At 41.5% G+C, this 26,575-nt stretch overlaps 1 protein-coding gene across 2 annotated transcripts in view; it reads right to left on the bottom strand.

Annotated features, from left to right (window-relative positions):
* The window catches only part of SERTM2 (serine rich and transmembrane domain containing 2), a 187,589-nt gene that overhangs the window by 79,288 nt on the left and 81,726 nt on the right, over nucleotides 1–26,575 (bottom strand). The window contains exon 1 of one of the 2 annotated variants that reach the window (XM_073547663.1): nucleotides 22,144–22,507. The exons of the other annotated variant lie outside the window; for it this stretch is intronic. The gene's annotated coding sequence lies outside the window, so the exon portion shown is untranslated. Of the gene's footprint in view, nucleotides 1–22,143; nucleotides 22,508–26,575 lie in introns of those variants that run through there. 2 annotated transcript variants of the gene reach the window in all.

Raw genomic sequence — 26,575 nt, 5'->3', positions numbered from 1 at the left:
GGTCTAAGATCTTGGTTTTTTTGCTTTACAAATTGTAGTTTTCAATGATACCATGTGCTAAAAAACACAGGAAAAAGTTACCGTAGGTAAAATGTTGAAAAAAAACAAATTTTGTATTTTTTTTTATTATTCATTGTGTGGTAAAAATTAAATGACCATATGATTGGCCAGATCAGTATGATTACAGTAATATCAAATATAAAATTATATAGAGAGTGCTCAGCATAAATGAGTGCACCCCCTTTGAAAAATAAGATTTTAATCAACATCTCACTGAACACTGGAACAATTTTCAAAAGTTTGACAAAACTGCGTTTCATAGAACATTTTTTAACATGAAAGTAAAGTTAATAATTTAACTTTCAGTACAAAATCTGCAGTTTTACACCAACTCATTTATGCAAAAATGAATACACTCCACATAAAAAACTTTTATATCTTGTATTTGTTTGACCTCCATGATTTTTATGGACAGCATCGAGTCTTTTAGGCATGGAATGAACAATTTGGCAACATACTGCAACATCTATTTTTTGCAACTGTTCAAGAACAAAATCTTTTAAAGCCTGGATGCTGGATGGAGAGTAATACTCAACTGTGTCTTCAGAGTTCCCCATAGATGTTCAGTTGGGTTCAGATTAGGAAACATACTTGCCAATTGAATCACCTTCACCCTGTTCTTCAGAACAGATGGTCATTGTCGTGTTGGAAAAGTACATGCCTACCAAGGGCACAGAGTGATGGTAGCAGATTCTCTTTCCATATAGAGCAGATTATCTGTGAATTCACAATACCATCAATGAAATGTAGCTCCCCGACATGAGCAGCGCTTATGTGACCCATGTAAGGACATGGCCACCAATATGTTCATTGTGGGTACCATGCATTTAGAAAAACTGATTTGGAAAAATGCATAGTGCCTACAGTGAAGCACGGTAGGTGTAGAGCCTCCTGAACTAAACCCAACCAAACATATATAGGGCTTTCTGAAGAGACAAGTTGAGCATCACTCTCTATCCAGCATCAGGGCTCTAAAATATGTCACTCTTGAAGAATTGAAAAAGAAAGATGTGGCAATATGTTGCAAATGTGAGCAGGTTGCGGAATGCAGTAACGGACAGGAGACAGAGCAAGAGTTAAGGTAGTTTTACTTGAACAGGGGTATACTCCACACAGGGAGGAGATAGGATAAACAGGGGTATAACAGTTGTGCAAAGGTCGGTCCGGGTCTCTAAGCTTTACCCTGGACAACAGAGGAGACAGCCCCGACAGCACCCGACAGTTACCCCCGGTCCGGGCCTTCTTACACAAACTTGATGCGTCCATGCCTAAATGACTTGGTTCTGTCCTTAAAAATCATGGAAGTAAAACAAAATACTAGATGTAGTTGTTTGTACGTTCGGTTTACTCATTTTTGCATCAATTAATTTGAGTAGAACTGAAGATTTTGTAGTAAAAGTTACATTATTAATAGAGACTTTACCTTTTTTAGGGTCGAGTCGGGTTTCATGAAACCCGACTTTCTCAAAAGTCGAGTCGAACGAAATCGGCCGACTATAGTGAAAAGTCGGGGGTCCGACTGAAACACGAAACCCAATGCAAGTCAATGGGGAAGCAAAGTCGGCAGGGAGTGGAGGACAGTAAACACATCTGCAGTGCACATTTCAATGCCAACAACATCAATTCTTATTACTTAAGCTTGTCAACCTTAATTTACTTTATAATAATAGTTACGCATTGAACACTGGGGGTTATTTGGCTAAAGTTGTGGGGGGGTAGGGCTGGCTCCAGGTTTTCGTGTGCTCCGGGCCAAAGAGTGTCAGTGCGCCCCTTTAACACATACCACAATTCATGATGCTCCGATACGGCACAGAAATATAGGTATAGTACAATGAAAAATACTTCACTTCTTACATGACATGACTGATATCTATTTTAAATTCTACAATAGCTCAAAAAACGGACAGTATATTACTCCATACAGTATTATGGCCACTACATGGTGCGCCATACAGAATAATGAGCCCCATATATTTCTCCATACAGAATAATTGGTCCCATATAATGTTCCATACAGTATATGATGAGCTCCACATAATGCTACAGTATATGATGGTCTCCATCGATGATGCTCCAGTGTGTTATGGGCCCAAATAATGCTCCATATATAATGGGCCCCATTTCTAATGCTCCAGTGTATAATGGGCCCCATAGATGCTGCTCCAGTGTCTGATGTCCCCCATCTGGAATGCTCTAGTATATGATGGGCCTCATGGATGATGCTCCAGTGTATGATGGGCCCAAATAATGCTCCATATATAATGAGCCCCATTTCTAATGCTCCAGTGTATAATGGGCCTCGTAAATGCTGCTCCAGTGTCTGATGTCCCCCATCTGGAATGCTCAAGTATATGATGGGCCTCATGGATGATGCTCCAGTGTATGATGGGCTCAAATAATACTCCATATATAATGTGCCCCATTTAGAATGAACCCAGGCATGGTATGTGAAAAGAGATCCATGGAGTAATCTGAAGTGTGGGCTGCTGCATCCTTCACTTTTGGTGTGGGTGAAGGACCCAAGGAAAGGGGTTGATCCTGACCAGAAGCCTGCACTGACGACTCAGTGCTTGCATTTTTTGAAACTTCAGAAGAGGAGGCGATGGAGCTGGAGGCTGTTTCGGCAATGTAAGCCAAAACCTGTCCCTGATGCTCCGGCTTTAAAAGCAGTTTTTCTACTGCCAGAAAAGGGAACCTTACAGGCCTTCTTGTGTCAGACGATGACGCAGACTCAAGACCTCCTGCCTTATCTGCTATTGTGCTTTTGGCATAACCAGCAGATGCACCACCACCACCATCAGTACCAGCTGCCCCACCTGCCCACGTTCGTGGCCTCTTCCACAATACTTCCTCATGTTTGTGAGAATGTAACAAAAATACCAGCAGATATATGGTACTGTATGAGGAGCGTACAGCTGTATAAGGTGTAGGTAAAAATTTAAATCTCCGTATATATTTCCTTAGTCACAGATGCTCTACCAGTATGTATTTGACCGTAATCCAACCAGCAGATATACGGTACTGTATCAGAAGCGGACAGCTCTATACGGTGTATGTATGGAAAAATGAAAATCTCTGTCTATTTTTTTATGGAGTCACACCCAGATAGCATGTATTAGTCCAGGATACCAGCCGGTACACGGTAGTGTGTGAGGAGCGTACATCTCTATACATTGTATGTATGGAAAATTTTAAATCTCCATCTATTTTTTTACAGAGTCACACACACACGCTGTCTCTGTATAGATTTGACGGTAAGACAAACGCCAGATATACAATACTGTTTGAGAAGCGGACAGCTCTATACGATGTATGTATGGAAAATTTTAAATCTCCGTCTATTTTTTGATGGAGTCAACAGCAGATATACCTTACTGTTAGAGAAGCGGACAGCTCTATACGGTGTATGGAAAAATGGAAATGTCCGTCTATGTATTTACGCACTCACACACACACGCGCTTTCTCTGTATAGATTGGATTATAATCCAAACAGCAAATATACGATACTGTTTGAGAAGCGGACAGCTGTATATGGTGTATGTATGGAAAATTTTAAATCTCTGTCTGTTTTTTTACGGAGTCAAGCACAGATAGCATGTATTTGTCCGTGATACCAGCCAGTACACGGTAGAGTGTGAGGAATGTACAGCTCTATACGGTGTATGTATGGCAAAATGAAATTCTACATCTATTTTTTTCTGTAGTCACACACACACACGCTGTCTCTGTATAGATTTGACCGTAATCAAACAGCAGGTATACGATACTGTTTGACAAGCGGACAGCTCTATACGGTGTATGTATGGAAAATGTTAAATCTCTGTCTATTTTTTTACGGAGTCACACACACACACACACACACACACACTGTCTCTGTATAGATTTGACCGCAATACAAACAGCAGATATACGATATTGTTTGAGAAGCGGACAGCTCTATACGGTGTATGTATGGAAAATTTAAAATCTCCGTCTATTTTTTTACGGAGTCACACACAGATAGCATGTATATGTCCGTGATACCAGCCGGTACACGGTATTGTTTGAGGACCTCTATACGGTGTGTGAAAAAATGAATGCTCTGTAACTGGGCAGAAAATCAGAATAAAAGTTTTTTTGCTTTTAAAAAGCAGACTGCACAACAGTGTGCACACAGCAATGCAGCTACCAGGTAGCCTTATAAGGCAGCCTAATAACCACCAGCGCTGCTGCACACACAAAAATCCTCCCCTGTCACTGCACACTAACTGTACAGTTGAAATCGCTATCAGAAGAAGCACAGTTTTTTTTTACTTTGTTGCCTAATGCTCTCCCTATTGAGAATCAGCAGCAGCAACCTCTCCCTATGCTAAGATCGGCAGAAATAAAATGGCGGTCGGCGGTCAGGGCTTTTATAGCCTCTGTGACGGCACACAAAGCAAGCTAATCATGTGAATGCCCTTCTCTAAGATGGTGGTGGCCGCTGCCGATGTCATCGCGTTGCCCACAGTGTGCGTCCTTGATGATTGGCTGAAAAGAGGCGCTGGAAGCCTCATGGGAAATGTGACTTTGGCGCGCGGGTCGGCGACCTCATGTCCGACCTCACGCTATGGTCGAGTTTCGATCGGCGAAACCCGACTTTGGCGAAAGTCGGCGACTTATCAATTTGACCGACCCGTTTCGCTCAACTCTAATTATTAACCTTAGTTTCATATTATGGGTTAAAAAGTGTTCTATGAACCTTGGCCTTGTCAAAATTTTGGAAATTGTTGTTCAGTGACATATTGATTAGAATCTTACTTTTCAAATGAGGTGTATTTATTAGTGATGAGAGAGTATACTCAATAATGCTTGGTTCTCTCCTGAGCATCGCTGAACTCGCGGTGCTCGGCGAGCACTGAGCATTTCTGGGATTGTTCGGCTATAATTTAGGTCCACGTCCTGCATGTTTGGCGCTCTTTAGAATGCCAATCAACATGCAGGGATTGTCTGCCACACACTGCAATGCCGCAGCCATGTTGGTTGTGGCATTACAGTGATTGGTTGGCCGCAAAGCATCATCAGGTCTATATCAGACCTGGTGCCACCCTGCTCATCCCAATCAGCTCCGGAATCACCATTGTAGGGAGAGTTGCTGCAGCTATAGGGACAGAATAGGAGGGGGACCGGATGTACTTATTAATGCTCTTTTACTGATATGGTTACTTTATCAAACACTGTTTGTTACTTTCAAATTTCTCAATAAAAAGAACATTGAAAGAAAGAATACACAAACCCAGCTAAATCAACAGTCCTTCTAAGGACTAATTACGGGGTATATAGATTGCAGTGCTAGGTAGGCAGGGAGTGTATGAAACACAATGTGAAACAGCAAAAAGAGCAAAGAGGTTTACCCGTATAGGCCTCCAGACAAATGTACTCTCAGGGTGCAGTGGACCCATATAGTTAAGATGGCAACACAGGTGCATGAATACCGATATAAAACAACCGCTCGCAGCCTACCAATATATGGAGGTGGCGGTTGCCTGGTATGTTAATGCACAGCAAAACACTTGCATGCGGCGCTGTTCACACTAAGGCCATGCATAGCATCCAGGCCAGCCTAGTAGTGACACCCTTCTATTAGCTCAGGCGGGCTGGCCCAGCGCTATCAAAATGCATGCCATGTGAACAGACGCCGCAGTTTGCAAGACCAAATGGGCCCAACTGCACCCTGGATAAAAAGTGCAAAAAACACATTAAAAAATTTTTTTTTTAATTAATGTGGAGTATTAGCTGATATTTTGGCCAAAATACGTGAGCCCGTAACCTACGTCAAAGATCTCCACGTTTACGGGTACCTAACACTAATCCTAGGACTAATAAAGCACAAAAAGAGGACTTGAAAGTCCACCAATAATATGAAACAGCAAAAAGAGCAAAGAGGTTTACCCGTATAGGCCTCCAGACAAATGTACTCTCAGGGTGCAGTGGACCCATATAGTTAAGATGGCAACACAGGTGCATGAATACCGATATAAAACAACCGCTCGCAGCCTACCAATATATGGAGGGGGCGGTTGCCTGGTATGTTAATGCACAGCAAAACACTTGCATGCGGCGCTGTTCACACTAAGGCCATGCACAGCATCCAGGCCAGCCTAGTAGTGACACCCTTCTATTAGCTCAGGCGGGCTGGCCCAGCGCTATCAAAATGCATGCCATGTGAACAGACGCCGCAGTTTGCAAGACCTAGTCCTAGGATTAGTGTTAGGTACCCGTAAACGTGGAGATCTTTGACGTAGGTTACGGGCTCACGTATTTTGGCCAAAATATCAGCTAATACTCCACATTAATTAAAAAAAAATTTTTTAATGTGTTTTTTGCACTTTTTATCCAGGGTGCAGTTGGGCCCATTTGGTCTTGCAAACTGCGGCGTCTGTTCACATGGCATGCATTTTGATAGCGCTGGGCCAGCCCGCCTGAGCTAATAGAAGGGTGTCACTACTAGGCTGGCCTGGATGCTGTGCATGGCCTTAGTGTGAACAGCGCCGCATGCAAGTGTTTTGCTGTGCATTAACATACCAGGCAACCGCCCCCTCCATATATTGGTAGGCTGCGAGCGGTTGTTTTATATCGGTATTCATGCACCTGTGTTGCCATCTTAACTATATGGGTCCACTGCACCCTGAGAGTACATTTGTCTGGAGGCCTATACGGGTAAACCTCTTTGCTCTTTTTGCTGTTTCATATTATTGGTGGACTTTCAAGTCCTCTTTTTGTGCTTTATTAGTCCTTGGAGTGTATGAAACACAACAAGAAAACACAAAATGACAAATTTGCAAAAATACTCTGCAGTAAAAAACATGACAGTAATCAGCAAGTGCTGTATAAAAATTACAGGGTATTTAGTCAATACGTTTTTTGCAAAAAATGTATACCAAGCCGCTTCACCACATCACGGTAACCCTTCACGAAGCAGTCCCTATCTAATGTATTTAAAACCTGAACATGTGAACAGTGTCTAAATGAACAGGATACAGACAGGTGCCTCCTAGCATATGGGCTTGTGGTGTAAGACAGCTCATTTATGTGCATGTCACACAGGAGAGGGGTGGGGTCTCCCAAACCATGCTGAGCAAGGAAAAAATGGATTTAAAAACATATGTGACATGCACAAGTGTGAACAAGTCGGTGAGACAATGCTCACACCACCCAATGGCTGAAACACAACAAGAAAACACAAAATGACAAATTTGCAAAAATACTCTGCAGTAAAAAACATGACAGTAATCAGCAAGTGCTGTATAACAATTACAGGGTATTTAGTCAATGCGTTTTTTGCAAAAAATGTATACCAAGCCGCTTCACCACGTCACGGTAACCCTTCACGAAGCTGTCTCTATCTAATGTATTTAAAACCTGAACATGTGAACTTATTGACTAAATACCCTGTAATTGTTATACAGCACTTGCTGATTACTGTCATGTTTTTTACTGCAGATCATTTTTGCAAATTTGTCATTTTGTGTTTTCTTGTTGTGTTTCAGCGATTGGGTGGTGTGAGCATTGTCTGACCAACTTGTTCACACTTGTGCATGTCACATATGTTTTTAAAAGGCAGGGAGTGTATGTGGGTATTTACATATTAATGCAAGGCATGCAGGCACTGTATGTGGGTATATAGATATCACTGCTAGTCGGGCAGGCATGGTAAGTGGCAAACTTCATTGCATACATCAAGAGGGTCCATTCCATTACTACTGCTGCTGCTGCCTATTACATATATTGACCGTATATATAGCGTCAGATATCAGTGGCCATGAATAATTTTTTTTGCATCTTAATCCTAATTATTTTATTCATAAGAAATCCAGAGCACATGTTTTTTTTTCTTCATTTGCGTATTGAAACTGCAGAATACAGACAAATCCTTTTCATAGTACAGCGTGAAAATCCATAAATTTTAAACTGGTTTGCCTGTCCCAGCTATCACATTTTTGTGGTACTGTAAACATTTTTTGGAGTGTCTTATACAATTTCTTGACACCATTTTGCTGGCAAAAAAATATTTAGCTACAGGGCAGATATTTTCCATGGGCTTTTGTCCGCCATACGGATTGCATATCATTGCGGTCAAAATTGTGCCATTTCAGACCTCCATAGAATTGTTTTGTTGTGTCTTAGCCTATTTATTGACACAATTTTACTGGCCAAAAAAATAAAAAAATACAGGCCAGATTTTTGAAAGTGTGGTATCCCCATCACACGCCTCATCTATCTGTGGGCTACAAATTGTGGCATTTGAAGCCTCCATTTAACTGTTTTGCTGTGTGTTGCTCCAATTATTAACACTATTTTGCTGTAAAAAAAAAATTATATACAGGCCACATATTTTACAGTGTGGTATCTCCGTCACATGACTCATCTTACTGTGGGCTACAAATTGTGGCACTTCAGGTCTACATTGAACTGTTTTTGCTATGTGTTACCCTAGTTCTTGACACTATTTTCCTGTAAAAAAATAAAAGTACAGGCCACATATTTTACAGTGTAGTATTTCCGTCACACGCCTCATCTACAGTGGGGAAAAAAAGTATTTAGTCAGCCACCAATTGTGCAAGTTCTGCCACTTAAAAGATCAATCTTTTATGGAATAAAATTCTTGGACTTATGTGCGCTGCTAGATAAAGTATCAAATCCAAGTTATATAGAAAAGAAAGATTAATCATTTATTTCCCAACGCGTTTCGAAGTATATAACACTTCTTCCTCAGGGGATGACATGTACGAACAAATAGAGCTGTCTCTACTTATATACATCCACTGTTTGAAAATTGGCGCCAATGGTAACATATGATACAACGGTAATGTCAAAGCTCACACAAGAAAAATAGCGTAAAAATATCATAATGTTTAATCCTAAGTTAATAAAATCAATTGTTCTTTTAATTATTTTACAGAAAAAAAGGTTTTAACATGAAAAAAGCAAAAAAAGAGAAAAGGAAAGAGACAAAAGGCGAACTCCTGCCAAAGAAAAAGAAAGACCAGCAGTCCAACTACTACAACACCACACCAGATGACAACACATTCCGGAGGGGAAAAAAGAAAACATGCACAATATATATATATATATATATATATATATATATATATATATATATATATAAATGTATATTAATGAAAAAGACTATATAAAAATTTTTCTGAGAAAAATCCTATATATATATACATACTGAATAACAATAAAGATAAAAGATATTTAAAAAAATATATATATGCATGTCAAGCCCACTTAAAAGATGAGAGAGGCCTGTAATTGACATCATAGGTAGACCACAACTATAAGAGTCAAAATGAGAAAACAAATCCAGAAAATCACCTTGTCTGATTTGGCAAGATTTATTTTGCAAATTATGGTGGATAATAAGTATTTGGTCATTAACAAAAGTTCATCTCAATATTTTGTTATATATCCTTTGTTGGCAATGACAGAGGTGAAATGTTTTCTGTAAGTCTTCACAAGGTTGGCACACACTGTTGGTGGTATGTTGGCCCATTCTTCCATGCACATTTCCTCTAGAAGCATGATGTTTTGGCCTGTCGCTGGGCACCATGGATTTTCAAATGCCTCCAAAGGTTTTCTTTGGGGTTGAGATCTGGAGACTGGCTGGGTCACTCGAGGACCTTCGTATGCTTCTTACGAAGCCACTCCTTCGTTGCCCTTGTGGTGTGCTTGCGATTATTATCATGCTGAAAGACCCATCCACATTTCTTCTTCAATGCCATTGCTGATAGAAGGAGGTTTGCACTTAAAATCTCACTATACATGGCCCCATTCATTCTTTCATGTACACAGATGAGTCGTCCTGGTCCCTTTGCAAAGAAACAGCCCCAAAGCATGATGCTGCCACCCCCATGCTTCATAGTAGGTATAGTTTTCTTTAGATGCAACTCAGCATTCTGTCTCCTCCAAACATGACGAGTTTTGTTACTACCAAACAGTTCTACTTTGGTTTCATCAGACCATATGACATTTTCCCAATACTCTTCTGGATAATCCAAATGCTCTCTAGCAAACCAGACGGGCCCAGACATGTACTGGCTTAAGCAAGAGGACACCTCTGGCACTACAGGATCTGAGTCTCTGGCGGCGTAGTGTGTTACAGATGGTAACTTTTGTTACTGTGGTCCCAGCTCTATGCAGATCATTCACTATGTCCCCCCATGTGGTTCTGGGATTTTTGATCACCGTTATTGTAACCATTTTGACCCCATGAGGTGAGCTCTTGTGTGGAACCCCAGATTGAGTGAGATTATCAGTGGTCTTGTATGTCTTCCATTTTCTTATTATTGCTCCCACAGTTGATTTCATCACACCAAGCTGCTTGTCTATTGCAGATTCAGTCTTCCCAGCCTGGTGCAGGACTAAAATTTTGTTTCTGGTGTCCTTCGACAGCTCTTTGGTCTTCATCATAGTGGAGTTTTGAGTGTGACTGTTTGAGGTTGTGGACAGATGTCTTTTACACTGATAACAAGTTCAAACAGATGCCATTACTACAGGTAATGAGTGGGGGACAGAGGAGCCTCTTAAAGATGAAGTTACAGGTTTGAGAGAGCCAGAAATCTTGCATGTTTTAGGTGACCAAATACTTATTTTCCACCATAATTTGAAAAATAAATCTTGCCAAATCAGACAAGGTGATTTTATAGATTTGTTTTCTCATTTTGATTCTCATAGTTATGGTCTACCTACGATGTCAATTACAGTCCTCTCAAGTTTTTAAGTGGGAGAATTTGCACAATTGGTGGCTGACTAAATACTTTTTTTCCCACTGTATCTGGGGGCTACAAACTGTGGCATCTGAGGCCTCCATTCAACTGCTTTTCCTGTGTCTTTACCTAGTTATTGACACCAGTTTGCTGAAGAAAAAAAATTGTTACCTACAGGCCAGATATTTTAAACTGTGATTTTGCCGCACATGGATCACATAAGTTCGCTCCAAATTCAGTAGTGAACGTGGAAAATATTGTAGTCCATTTAAAATGGGCAAGGCACATGGCAAGGGACGGGGAAGTGGACGTGATGGTTATGGTGCATGCAAAGGCTGAGTCCGTGGGCAAGCTGGAATTGGGTCACAACAAACACCCACATCTTCTTGCTCGACTTTCCTGTCCCAATTACTATGGGACCGCAGCAGCACACCACTTTTGAACCCAGAGCAGTGTCAAAAGGTTGTTGGTTGGATAGCGGATAATGCTTTCAGTCAATTTGCCGCCACCACCACCCTGTCTTCCAAACGATCAAGTTTGAGTAGCCGTGAGTCTGGACCGCATATTCCTCATCCTGATCCTCCTTCCTCCCACCATGCCAAGTGCCCGTAGACAACTGATCCCACACTTGGACACTCTGAAGAGCTGTTCACTTTCCCATTTATAGATTCGGGCCTTTCACACAGTCCACTTGAAGCTAGGCAAGATGAGATTGCATGTAGTGATGCCCAAATATTTGAGCAGCCATGGTCACACAAAGGTGATGGTGGGAACGTGTCACTAGAGGTGAACGATGATGAGACACAATTGCCAGAAAGTCACCAGGAGGACCATTGTGCAGAAGTGGAAGATGAGCGGGTGGATGATATAGTAACTGTCCCAACCTGGCAGGAGAACATGCAAAGCAAGGAAAGCAGCAAACAGGGGGAGGGAGGCGTAGCACCCCAACAGGCAGGAAGCATTTTGGTGACCGCAGATAGAAGGCGGGCAACCGTTCCTCGTAGCACCAACACGACCGAAGTTGGTAGTACAACTGTTAGGTCTTCCCGAGTCTGGTTGTTTTTTAAAGACTCTGCCGATAACCCCAAACAGGCCATTTGCACCACCTGCCACGCCCGCATCAGCTGGGGTAGCAAAACTACCAGCCTGACCACCACCAGCATGATCAGGCACATGGCAGCAAAGCACCCGACTTTGTGGGCCTAACCCCAGGCTCTAAGAACAGTGTCTGCAGGTGATACCACTGCTTATTCCACTATTGTGCATGCAAGCCAATCCCTTGTCCACGGTGCATGCGATGTTGCCTCCTGCCCTGCACCTGTCATTGCCCACACTCAACTAGTACCATCATCAAGCACGTCCACGTCCTTGTCCCAGCGCAGCGTTCAGTTGTCCATACCCCAGTCATTGGAACGCAAGTGTAAATACAAAGCCCATGCCTCACAGGCACAGTACTAAATTCAATGTGAAGCGAAAAAAGAAGAAATATGTAGCACTCACCGATATAGCTGAAAAACTGTATGTCTTTAGTTCACATAAATTCCATCAATAGATGTGTGGACATACAGGATGTTAGAGGAATGCTAGGGGAGTGAGGTGCCGGACAACGGCCGTTTCGTGATTACTCGCTTCTACGGGTCCAGGTGACACCAGCTATATCGGTGAGTGCTGCATATTTCTTCTTTTTTCGCTTCACATTGAAATAGTCATGTTTTTTCATGCAAGCACCTCCATTTTTTGACTGAATTATATGCTGCAATACTTCAGATAAATAGCTCCATCTGGTAATGAGGTGATTTGTGTGCCCTAGTATGCCGTTCATCTGTTTGCTCTTTGCTGGGATCACAGTACTAAATTCACACATTTCTCATCTGCTTGTGCTCGAAATATTGCCTTTTAGGCTCATAGAGACTAAAGCTTTTCGCAACCTGATGGCGGTGGCCGTCCCAAGGTACTCGGACCCCAGCAGCCACTATTTCTCCCTGTATGCCATCCCGGCATTACACAAGCACGTGTCCCACAACATTACCCGTGTCCTCAACAATACTGTTACTGGGAAAGTCCAACTAACCACGGCCACGTCGATAAGTGCTTGTGGGCAGGGACAGTGCATCTTGCTGACGGCACACTGGGTTAACATAGTAGGTGCATCTCATTGACGGCACACTTGTTTAACATATTGGAAGCCAAGACCCAGTCGGACCTTGGGATGGAACACATCCTCCCAACGCCTAGGATTGCGGGCCCTATGTCAATCAGGGTTCCCCCACAGTCTACACCTCCTCCTCCTCTTCAGCCTCCATCTCTGAAATGACCACATCAGTCACAAGCTGGAAGCACTGCAGCACTGCCTCAGCCAAGCAGCAACAGGCTGTGCTGAAGCTAATATGCTTAGGTGACAAACTTCATGTTGAAGAGTTGTGGATGGCTATGAAATAGTAGGCAGAGCTGTGGCTGACACATCTGAAACTACAGCCTGACATGGTCATGTGTGACAATGGCCGGAACCTGGCTCACACACGTGCCATGCCTGGCCCATGTGCTTAACCTCATTGTTCAACGGTTTCTCAAAAGCTACCCGGAGCTGTCGGATCTGCTTGAGAAAGTACGCCACCGGCATGCCAATTTTAGAAAGTCAGCTACAGCTTCCATCACCCTTGCCATGCTTCAGCAGCGTTTGCAGCTTCTGGCTCACCGACTGGTGTGTGATGTCCCCACGCATTGAAACTCTACACTGCATATGTTGGAAAGGATTTTTGAGCAGAAGAGGGCAGTTGTTGACTATCAGCATCAAAAAGGCTGTTGGTATTCAGTTCAGACTCCACACATAAAACCTCAGGAGTGGACATGGATGTCAAACATATGTACCATCCTACAAAACTTTGAGAAGTCCACGAAGATGGTGAGCGGTGATGACGCCACAATTAGCGTCACCATCCCACATCTCTGTATTCTGAAAAGCTCTCTGCTCACAATGAAAGAGGATGCATTGCAGGTGGAGCACGATGAGATGGAACAAGGAACCATACAGGGTGATTACACACAGCCCAACCTCATGTCATCCCAATGTGGATTGGTTGACAATGAGGAAGAGGAGGAGGAAGAACAGGAGCTAGTTTCATGCTCTTTAGACGGTACTACCACCACAAGTGTCATACCGTCTGTTCAGCATGGATGGCCTGAGGACAGGGAGGAGGAGGTGGAGGAGGAGAGCATGGGTCAGTTGTCCTCTTGGTGAGGACACGTAAGTCTTGCCTGTTAGCAGTCTGGCACGCATGGCTGTCTTTATGTTGTGCTGCCTTTCCCGTGACCCTAGCATTCTCAAGATTTTGAGTGACAGTCATTACTGGTTGGTGACACTTCTAGACCCACACTACTAGGAGAACTTTCAATCTCTTATTCCAGAGGCAGACATGTCTACTAAAATGGGGCCAGAAAGGCCTTGTTGCAGAATTATTAAAATAAGCATAGCCGGCTGATGGCTCTCTAAGAATACTGAGGGCTGACTGCTGGCCCTATAAAAATAAGCTTTGTGACTTTCAGAGTCCCTCTTTCATAAATGAAACATGATGTGTCTGATGATGTTTCACACACCACATGGCCAAAGAAGGTTGTAAAATGTTAAAATGACATTTCCCAGTGAATGGGTTGAAAGCAATGCTAAAGTTGAAAAATGCATCAAAATGCTACTTGTGAACATAGCCCAAGTAGTGGACGAACATTTTTGTTTTGAGTTATTTATTTTGCCTTACATACAAATAATTAGCCTGGAAAGGATATTCCTTAACATATTTCCCAGGAAAATCCATTTTGGTTTCGTTTTTGTATGTTTTTGTCATGATCCAGGACGGGGTTTCGCTTTGGCCCGTCCTGGTCTGACTGGGGGTTAATTGTTCCGCCTCCCCCTGGCAGAGGGCCGCTATTTAATGCTCACTGGACCTAGGTCCGGTGTCAGTTATACTCCTGCCCTCGGCTGAGTTAGTTGACCTTGTTTGTACGTGTGCCTTGTGCCTGATATCTTGCTTGCTTGTTTGGTTTTGATCCGGTTCTGTCCCTGTTACGAGTTCTGGCTGTCCCTCTTGTACTGCGCTACCTCTCGTGTATGACTTTCTGCTTGTGACCTGACTTCTCTCTGCTCGTCCCCTTGGTACCATGTCACCCTCTTGTGTATGACCTTTGGCTTTGTCTGACCTCCCGTCTGTTTATCCCTCCTGTACCTCGCTGTCCGTACTGTGTATGAACTCCGTTTTGCCTGACTCTGAGTTTTCTGTCTTCTCTGAAAGCAGGACGCTAAGCCCTGCCCCCTTGCAGTCACGTGACCGTAGGTCCCGTGCCGGCTTGCTAAACTTCATCACTCAGGTCCTGTGCACCTATACTTTCTGGCTGTCCTGATCCAGGGGTCCCTACAGTGCGGGTGAGTCCCTGCTCAGCGGAGGCTGTACATCGGCACTGTCAGGATCCTGATAGTTTTATTGTGCACCTGTAAAAGTGGCGCAAGACTCTGACAACATTGTTGACAGCTGTGACCTATGAGTCAGAAATGCTTCCAGGGGTCTTTCCCATGATGTTTCCATGGCATTTGAGCACTGTTCCCATCGATTTCCAATGTTTTTAGACCCTAAAAATACCCCAATATGGAAAAAATGCTCGGGTTTCCTATAGACTTACATTGGACTCGTTGCTTGGGTCGAGCACCCAAGCATTCCAATTATCTCGACCCGGACAACGAGCACCCGAGCATTTTAGTGCTCGCTCATCACTAGTATTTTTTTATGCTAAGCACCATGCATCGGAATATCTATGTATATGTTTAGAACTTTGTGTTAAAAAAAGTAAACAAAAAGTTGTCTCTATTTCAGACTGGTAACTTCTTTTCTTTTCGCTCATGGAGCCAAGTAAAAGCTTATTTTTTGCCTTATGGGCTATTTATTTTTATAGATACAATCTTGAGGTATATACAACATGTCTGTTTAGGGAGGTGCAGCAAGCAAAAAAAATGTCAATTCTGACATTTTTTTTGTTTTCGGCATTTAACTTATGGTTCATTTTTTATATTGCACTGGACTTTTGCAGACCAAACAATACCAAATATGTTTATTTTTTGAAACTGTGAAGTGTGGCAATTTTAAATGTATATTATGTGCATAGATTTTTTTTCTCTTTTTTCATAACTTTTTTATTACTCTAGCCCCCTTGGTAGAATTGAACCTTCAACCATTTGACCACTTATATCTTACTCACCCTGGTCACTTTTCTTGGAGACAGATGTTGGCTATCTAATACAGCTGACATTTAATGCATACATAGCAGGCTCAGCTTCTGAGCCTGCTCTGTTCAACCCGCAGTGACCTGTGATGAAAATGTACATCATAAGTTGTTAAGGGGGCAAATGGTCCATATTAACTTGTAGGATTGCCAGTTCCACTAGGTAGCTCTAGAGATCCTGCTCTCATCCTCTGTGAAGCTATGAAGACAATACTATGTACTGTAAGTGTATATATATATGTGTATATACGTGTGTGTATGTGTGTGTACGTACAGGTATGTGTGTGTATTTGTATATGCATATATATGTATGTATACATAACCTAGTCTATCTCTGCCACAATTTACAATTGACAAAATGTCAGGTGAGGGTTTGGCCACCTAAGCCTATGGCCTCAAATACTTTATAAAAACGAGTGTTAGGCAGATTGTATTCAGCAGTCTCATAGTTACATATTTTTGATTTCTACTACCATTACAATTTGATTTTAAGAAAAACAAGATATGTATAGATGATATTTCAGGAAACATACAAGGGAAGGTGAATAAGGTGAATACACGGTAGAATATTTTGTTCTAATGGCTTGATATGAATATGAAAATTGCTCACTTTGTAATGTAGCCTTAAATTGTCTACTTTAATAGTATATTGATTTCTCTGTATACAGCTTTGTCCCTACCACTGTGAACACTTATGCAGGAAATCATTCCTACCTCCCACCGCAGCTCTGATCTCCAAGTGCAGATCCCAGTGGCCAAATTTCAGGATGACTATTATCTGATTGAACCATGTAATCCAGTTTATTAATAATGTAAAACACTTTAAATGATAGCTGAACATTACTTTTGTACATTAATATGCAATATATATTGGGTTGATTGAAAATCTACTGCAACATGCAATATTAACTTGACCTTATCATACAGTAGCAGGAATGCCAGATGGACTACCACATCCCGAAATTGCAGTAGTGGAGTAATATGATGTATTTGTTAAGGAAGCCCCAGTATAATGGGAATATGTTTGTTTGTGTATCCAGATGGAGCTGATTCTAAAATTAGATGACTCAGTGGTTAGCACATTTGCTTTGAAGCGCTGGGGTCCTGGGTTCATTGGAACACTAAGGACAACATCTGCAAGGAGTTTGTATGTTCTCACCATATTTCCATGGGTTTCCACTTGGTTCTACGGTTTCTCCTACTATTCAAAAACATACTGAAAGGGAATCTACATTGTTAGGCCAAATGGGCTCAGTGATGATAATGTATGTTAGGCTAGTTTCACACTAGCATTTTGAGGCGCAGCAGACGCTTACCGTGAAGCTTCGCCCCCCTGCCGTGCCTCCTCCGGTCAGCTCCGCCTATGGGCACATGCCACTGCATGCGGCCTGTGTACCCTATCTTTAGCATTGTGTACACAGGCCATGCACAGGTATGCTTTTGCCGCTGCATGCGTCCTTTTTACGGTGAGGTGATTGCACCAAAATGCAACACGTTGCGTTTGGCGCAGATTGCCGCACCGTCAAAAGGAAGCATGCGGCAGCAAAAGCATACCTGCGCATGGCCTGCATAACCAATGCTAAAGATAGGGTACTCAGGTCGCATGCAGTGTCATGCGCCCATAGGTGGAGCTGACCGGAGGAGGCGCGGTAGGAGGAGGAGCTTCACGGCGAGCGTCCGCTGCGCTTCAAAACGCTAGTGTGAAACTAGCCTAAAGTGCTGTGGAGGGGTTGTTCAGACTTTGGATACATGTTTGCAGTCACTCTGCGCCTGCAGACTTGTGAATCCTCACACTGCGCATACTTCAAGGTGTGATGATTCTCCGATGCTGGGAGTGGGCAGTCATGTGAGCATAAGTATGTAATTTGCACACTTCTGGCCACATTCTGACAAGACTCATCAGACCTCAGTCAACACACTTGCAGTGAGTAAGGCCATGGCTATCTAATCAACACGTGACCTCATGTATGCAAATCACATACTTGCAATCATGTGCCCATAGCTCAGATAATCCTCATAATCCTCACAGTGTGCAGTGTGTGCAATATGAAGATTCACAAGTTTTCAGTCACAAAGAGTAACTGCAGACTTATACACTGAGGCAGGACAGCCCCTGTGACGGTGCTATATAAGTGAATAAAATAAATTAGCAATAAGAAGATATAAAGGGATGCACATGAATACTCAGACTCATATACTGTATATGCAATGGGAACTAGGGACATCTGTGTCAAAAGAACATTCCCCACATGGTTACAGTAACATCACAAATTTAATACCTAACTGATTGGATTTATATATTAATTTATGTTTAGACATTTCCTTTTGTAATCTGCAAGAAACAGTCAAAAAATAAAATTCCTCAAGCTGAGGTTTTTTTTTCTTAAATTTTTCCTTTGATTATTCATGTGCTGGATATAGCTTTAGCTTCCTGATCCTAGCTGATCAGGAGTTATTCCTTATGCATTGTTTTTTCTTAAAATGTTTCTATGATTATTTATGTGCTGGCTATAGCTTCACCTCCCTGATCCTCACTGACCAGAAGTTATTACTTATGCATTGTTCTGCTGTAATCCATCCACTAGAAGGTGTGACATGAATATCTAGTGCTGCTTCTCTGCAGACCATCCTTGTAGTACATGATTTTTGCTTTACAAATCACAAATTATACAAAGCCGTAGTCGGACCAATATGGGAGTATTGTGCACAATTTGGGGCTCCAGTGTGTAAAAAGGACATGAGCTGAGCAAAACTAGTGGAAAGAATGATTGGATTGCGAGACCAAGGCAAACTATCATCTAACTACAATGTGCAAATCTAAGAAGGAACAGAACAGAGATATCTCTAATGATCTTCTTACACCTAGGCCTGAAACTGTAACAAGTGGGCATCATCTAAGGGCATGTTTCCACGTAGCGGAAACATTCAGTATTTGCTGTGGATTGAATGTTGCGTATAGCTGCAGAGTTTAATCCGCAGCGGCCAGATGTTACAGCATAGTGGAGGGGATTTTATGAAATCCTGTCTCCACTATGCATCCGAATACACGGAAGACACACCTGCTTAACCGGACATGTGGCGCGTCGTTTTAGTCCACAGCATATCTGTTTACCTTGCGGAGACGCTCAGTCTCCGCAAGGTAAACAGCCTACTCTATGGATATGCTGCGGCGATTCCGGATGTGTTCAATGAGCACATCAGGAATCGCCGCGCATATAGAAGGGGGGTGGAGCTTTGGGTGGAGCGGGATTTCTACGCCGTCCAAAACGCAGACATTACAGTACGTGGAAATGTACCCCAACTCTAAAGCAAGGAAATTTAATCATCGTGCTAGTCTGAACGAGCCTTAAGAGCAATGAAACTTTCTTTCTACCTTTCTTGAAAATTAGAATATTACTTGTTATTTTTATTACAGGTAGATTTATAGAGATTACTATAAAGCAAGGCCCTGATTCATTAAGACTGTTGACTTGTACATCAGTCCTTATGAACGGAATACTGTAATAAGAAGTGTGTGGGGTATACACCTCTTTAATGAATTTGGCGCATTTTTTCAACTCAACTTTATTATTTGAGACTGCCAGAAATCTGACTGACAGGGGCTGGTGTAGGCTTGTCATAATTTACGCCATCTTTATGGTGTAAATTATGATGACTTTCTAAGTCTCGCTTGGCCATGCCTCATCCTCTCAGTAGATTCTTTATCCATCTGATTTTATAAACCTGGTGGCAAATCATACCCAGTGGCAACAAAAGTATAATTACCCTACGTATACTTTTTCCCAGTTTTACTTTCGTGTCCTTGAATAGTTTTTTGTAACCAAGTACTACATACAAAAATAAATTGCCCACGATAGGATCACGGCTATGACCATATACAGAGCATAAGCAAAAATGACTCCTAGGGACATGGCATTGACCCTCTGGGGTAATTGTACCAAAGGTTGATAACTAGGGCTCTTTAACACTTAGAGTTCCAACTAAAAGTCAAGTACTCCCTGTTTGTAAAAAGTTTTTGTAAAACTATTGTATCCATAGAGGTCAAAAAAGATATTCAGTTTTTAGAAACTATGCCTTAGATGAGATACCATTGCTTTGGGTTCTTCCGAAGTCACTACTGCAGGAAATTTGACTCTACTGTTATGCTGTCAATGTATTGGGATAGAGCAATCATAATGCATTTCCATGGGCTGCACACCATGAACATTCCATTACTATACCGTGCAACAAGAATCACTGTTTTGCCTGGCACATTTTGATAATAACTTGAAAGGTTACATCTAAACCTTCTCATAGCTGTCCCGTCAACCTATCAGAAGAAGCATCCTCTACCTACATCTAGACATTAATTTGCAGACTGCAGGCTTCCACTGACAGTAGTCTGTAGTCTGGTTTTATTGGGCAATTTGTAAGTTTCTGCAGTTAATCGTGTGGTTACGTTTCTCACAGTAGGATGCATTTCCATTACTAGCATGTTATAAGGAAATAACGCTTTCTCTCTTTGTGGTTTATACAAGCTACTTTAAGTGCAGAAAACAAATGCATTTACAAATGGAGATTTATGTCAACGTGTCAAAATATCTGGTGATCTACATCTACAAGGTCCACAATGAAATGAACATTTCAACGCTGTAATTTTATCTACATGCATGGTTCATTACTATCATATTTCCAGTAAAACATTTTTTTTAAACCTTTTACTTTTAAAACTTAATAAAATGCTGACATCAAATAAAGCGTTTGACCACCTGGCATAGTCAGAGGCAGCATTTGTATGTCTTAATATGCCGTCACCCGTAAATCAGGTTAACTTGTTCATGCTACTGCTCACTTATCAGAGTCTCTGCTCTTCATGCCCTCTAGACTTTATTGCTGTCAGATTTCGCTGTTGATTGAACACCCAAGATCTCTCCAGCGCATAGCATAACGGCATTAAATAAGGCTCAAGTTTTCAAGTAGCTGCCATAATATCAAGCCAGCATATGCCATGTAACCCAAGAACCTAAGCATCAATCTAATATTCTGGTTAGGAAATTATTTTAGCATTACTAATATATTACCTTTTATTAGTTTATTAGAGTCTATCCTTCATACATTGCACTGTAAAAATATATTGCTTTGTTTAAATGTACATTTGTAATCAGTGTGTTGTCTCTACAGCGTCCTATGTTCTGGAAAGGGAAGAAGGACCAATGAACCATCAAGAAGGTAATTGACCTCTATCTAGTGCAATTTCCAGTGAACATTGCATGCTCATATACTGGACATCAGTGGCAAAATATAGGGCACCACCAGCTAGACATCTGCTGATCGTACAGGTCAATGACCCTCACAACAGAAGTGTTCCTACCTGATGGCTCTGCTTCTGATGCCCAGAATATAGGATGGAGAAGGGAGGATAGCCTGTCCCTTACTGCACATTAACCACAAGCATATAGTCTAAAAAATGGCATTTGATTTGTTGTTACAGGTCATGAAGAAGTGCGTAATATTCCAGATACTTGCTCATTACACAGAATAGCTAATATTACAGATTGCTGATCACACTGTCTACAGGATAGGAAGTTTATTACTATACTCTATAAGCAAGAAGTGATTAATTAAGAAGCTGGCACCCTTTTTGAGTGCAATCTCCCCTTCACCACATGTTCTCTATCACAGGGTAACCATGTGATTTCCCTGTGCGAAATATTTTTGACAGAGAATCTGTCTATACCGTAAAATCTGTGCATTAACGTGTTTCCTTAGTTCTGTTTCGCAGTGATAGAAATAACCTGGCATTTCAGCAAATCCAATGAATGTGACTTCTGTACCAATCAATATATTTTATGATCTAAGGAGAGCAGTGAGAATACCGGGGGTGTACAGATTTTGAGAAATATCGGTAATTTATGAAATCTGGTATCAGATGCATAATCCAACCTTACACAATTCAAGTCTTTTGCTCTATGCGGAAATTGACAGAATACTTTCAAATATAATATTGGCTCAGCGTATCCTGTAGTGCAGTACATGCAGTGCACTTATACATAATATCTATGCACTCACAGTATATTATCAGTTCTCATGATGATACTTAATATTTACCTTTCAGAATATGATGCCTTCACCTGGAGCCACTTCTTTACACTGCAGATTCCCAGTATAGTAATCATCTCCAATATCCTGATGGAAAACAACTTTTGCTCCTAGAAATCCGTGCATAATTCCTTTCTATATTTAATAATGCCAGCAGTGTTCTTGTGTGAGCCACCTCCCAATCCTTGCAAGTCCCCTTTGTGTATGGCTTGTTATGATCCAAGCATTTGCTTCCAATAGACTTAGGGATGTGTATAGCTCAGACTGATGTCTGTAACGGTATAGATTGCTTTGAATAAGTTCACTTTTCTATGGTCTTAGGAGAGAAATCTGCTAGCGTTAGCTCCACCTCATTTGGAGACAGGGATGCTCAGGAGCATTGAGGGAACAGAGAGGAGGAGGTGGAGGCAGTGGTGGAGGAGGAGGAGAAGGGAGAGAGAACAAAAATAAGAAACGATCTTGCAAATAACTAGCACAAATAGTCTAATATCTTGCCTAAATTTTGGCATGAACCTTTTGTTCCGCTTGCAGCCGGTATTTGCAGACACCTTCCCATCACTGCCCAGTATTATGTGACGGCTTATGGACAGGCAAGGGCATCTGCAATACACAGCTGACAGCAAAGGTCTGTAGACATTGAAGGTCATTGCAATTCTTTAGGTCCATACATGTCAGCTATTGTTCTTCAGACAATTTTGAAGCTGACATGTCATCTTCTGCCCTAAGAAAAACGATGATGAGGTCAATTGGGGACAGAGTATATACTAAACATCCGTGCTATATAAATATACTGCTCAGAAAAATAAAGGGAACACTATTGTTTGTGTTCCCCTTATTTCTTTGAGCAGTATATATTCGATGCTACTGATAATCAGAATTATAGGAGAAGCAGTCACATCAATCTCCTGATAATTGCCACAATCATTTTTGGCTCCTTGGTTCCACATTATTACCTAAATCCTCAGCTCTTGAGAACATTTTTGACACATTTTCCTTTTGTATTTTTAATAACTAATATATAAGGAATAATAAAAACAGAATACTTTGCTAAAAAATGTAGATTGAGTTGAAGTGAAATTACCCATTTAGGGCTTGGTGACACTGTATATTTGGTCCAAGTGTTGGCTATGAAACAAAACAGACATCACTCGGACCAACATTTTTAAATGGGGTAGTGAAAATTAGCTATTTTTTTCACCGATCAAATTTTTGTGGGGAAAAAAATAAATCACAGCATGCACTAATTTCTTCTGTAAATCGGATGAGACTCGCCCCATCAAGTCTATGGGTGAGCATACATACATAGCCATACATAGACACAGTACAGTATCCGATTTTTAAGGATATATTGCAATTATGTAACATAGGAAACTGTAAGAGGTTGTGTTAATTAATAGTAGCTGCTGCTGAAAAAAACCTGATTGCATTTGGACAGCACAAACCTGATTGCATGTGGACAGCATGTGGATTGCATGTGGACAGCACGGGTCCCATGTTTCTGGATGAAACGCTAAGGCCATGTGCACACATTGAGTATTTGCGTTTTTTACATCAGTATTTGTAAGCCAAAACCAGGAGTGGAACAATCAGAGGAAAAGTATAATAGAAACCTGTCACCACTTCTGTATTTATCACCCACTCCTGGATTTGACTTTCAAATTCTGAGGTAAAAAAAACCTCACCGAACATTCAATGTTTGCACATCGCCTCACACAAGCATATAAAAAAATCATTTTGGCCACATTCTCAAGTCCAGTATTTAGTGAAATTTCTACCTCAGTATTTAAAAATATTCAGAATTGAGAGTCCTCAGTGGTTGATACCTTTTAATGGCTAACTGAAAAGATGGTAACACATTGCAAGCTTTCGAGACTACTCAGGTCTCTTCATCAGGCATTGACTAATACAAAATCTGATATACATCTTTCCTGTACCTCAGTATTTGTAAGCCAAAACCAGGAGTGGGTGATAAATCCAAAAGTGGTGACGGGTTTCTATTAGACTTTTCCTCTGATTGTCCCACTCCTGGTTTTGGCTAACAAATACTGAGGTAAAAAACTCAAATATTTAAAGTGTGCATGTGGCCTGAGCCTAGCTTATAATAGCACAGTAAAAATAAACTTCTTACCTAGCTCATCAGCTGAGGAATACACAATGATGGGAAATTTGCCACTATTATTAACTATTATCAAATTGGCTGTATTATACTTCCACCATGGCCTCCTGTTGCACTTTATACATGTATCCCTATAATTCTGTGTTATATGTAAAGTGGGCAGCTATACAGGCTCTGTGTACAAGGTGTATTAAAGAATTACTGTACTCAGAGTTCTCTAATACAGTACAATACGGGTGCATATATATATATATATATATATATATATATATATATATATATATATATATATATATATATACAGTGGGGAAAAAAAGTATTTAGTCAGTCAGCAATAGTGCAAGTTCCACCACTTAAAAAGATGAGAGGCGTCTGTAATTTACATCATAGGTAGACCTCAACTATGGGAGACAAACTGAGAAAAAAAAAATCCAGAAAATCACATTGTCTGTTTTTTTTTCATTTTATTTGCATATTATGGTGGAAAATAAGTATTTGGTCAGAAACAAGCAATCAAGATTTCTGGCTCTCACAGACCTGTAACTTCTTCTTTAAGAGTCTCCGCTTTCCTCCACTCATTACCTGTAGTAATGGCACCTGTTTAAACTTATCAGTATAAAAAGACACCTGTGCACACCCTCAAACAGTCTGACTCCAAACTCCACTATGGTGAAGACCAAAGAGCTGTCAAAGGACACCAGAAACAAAATTGTAGCCCTGCACCAGGCTGGGAAGACTGAATCTGCAATAGCCAACCAGCTTGGAGTGAAGAAATCAACTGTGGGAGCAATAATTAGAAAATGGAAGACATACAAGACCACTGATAATCTCCCTCGATCTGGTGCTCCACGCAAAATCCCACCCCGTGGGGTCAGAATGATCACAAGAACGGTGAGCAAAAATCCCAGAACCACGCGGGGGGACCTAGTGAATGAACTGCAGAGAGCTGGGACCAATGTAACAAGGCCTACCATAAGTAACACACTACGCCACCATGGACTCAGATCCTGCAGTGCCAGACGTGTCCCACTGCTTAAGCCTGTACATGTCCGGGCCCATCTGAAGTTTGCTAGAGAGCATTTGGATGATCCAGAGGAGTTTTGGGAGAATGTCCTATGGTCTGATGAAACCAAACTGGAACTGTTTGGTAGAAACACAACTTGTCGTGTTTGGAGGAAAAAGAATACTGAGTTGCATCCATCAAACACCATACCTACTGTAAAGCATGGTGGTGGAAACATCATGCTTTGGGGCTGTTTCTCTGCAAAGGGGCCAGGACGACCGATCCGGGTACAAGAAAGAATGAATGGGGCCATGTATCGTGAGATTTTGAGTGCAAACCTCCTTCCATCAGCAAGGGCATTGAAGATGAAACGTGGCTGGGTCTTTCAACATGACAATGATCCAAAGCACACCGCCAGGGCAACGAAGGAGTGGCTTCGTAAGAAGCATTTCAAGGTCCTGGAGTGGCCTAGCCAGTCTCCAGATCTCAACCCTATAGAAAACCTTTGGAGGGAGTTGAAAGTCCGTGTTGCCAAGCGAAAAGCCAAAAACATCACTGCTCTAGAGGAGATCTGCATGGAGGAATGGGCCAACATACCAACAACAGTGTGTGGCAACCTTGTGAAGACTTACAGAAAACGTTTGACCTCTGTCATTGCCAACAAAGGATATATCACAAAGTATTGAGATGAAATTTTGTTTCTGACCAAATACTTATTTTCCACCATAATATGCAAATAAAATGAAAAAAAAAACAGACAATGTGATTTTCTGGATTTTTTTTTCTCAGTTTGTCTCCCATAGTTGAGGTCTACCTATGATGTAAATTTACAGACGCCTCTCATCTTTTTAAGTATTGGAACTAGCACTATTGCTGACTGACTAAATACTTTTTTTCCCCACTGTATATATATCACTACTGACAGCACAAATATTATGTGCTGTAGTTATTTTTCATATATACAATTACTTGTCTACAGTTTCATACAAACACATGTAGGTGAGACCTCATCCTTCGCTGCCAGGCTTTATGTGACTGTCTGAGGCTGCTCCTGCCATTATGTCTGACTCTCCTCTGCAATGTGCAGCAGGTGCAGTTGTTTCAGTCCAGAACAAAAATGATATAAATGCGTAATCCCGGCTTTCTAAATGCCACCTCAGGATAATGATATGATTTCCGCGTTTTCTCTTGATTACCTGCTTATCTCTCAGCCTCAGATCTGTGCAGGCCCCACCTGCAATTCAAAAGTCTATAGAAATGAGGCAGCTCCTTTGTGAGAGGACATGTAATTGGGTAACGTAGTCCCGGTTGCATACTGTCTG

This window comes from Dendrobates tinctorius, unplaced genomic scaffold, assembly GCF_039654945.1.
Source record: "Dendrobates tinctorius isolate UK_male_01 unplaced genomic scaffold, ASM3965494v1 ptg000154l, whole genome shotgun sequence".
Taxonomy (NCBI): Eukaryota; Metazoa; Chordata; class Amphibia; order Anura; family Dendrobatidae; genus Dendrobates; species Dendrobates tinctorius.
The sequence above is the reverse complement of the archived record's forward strand: the minus strand, read 5'-3'. Positions and strand labels throughout refer to the sequence as shown.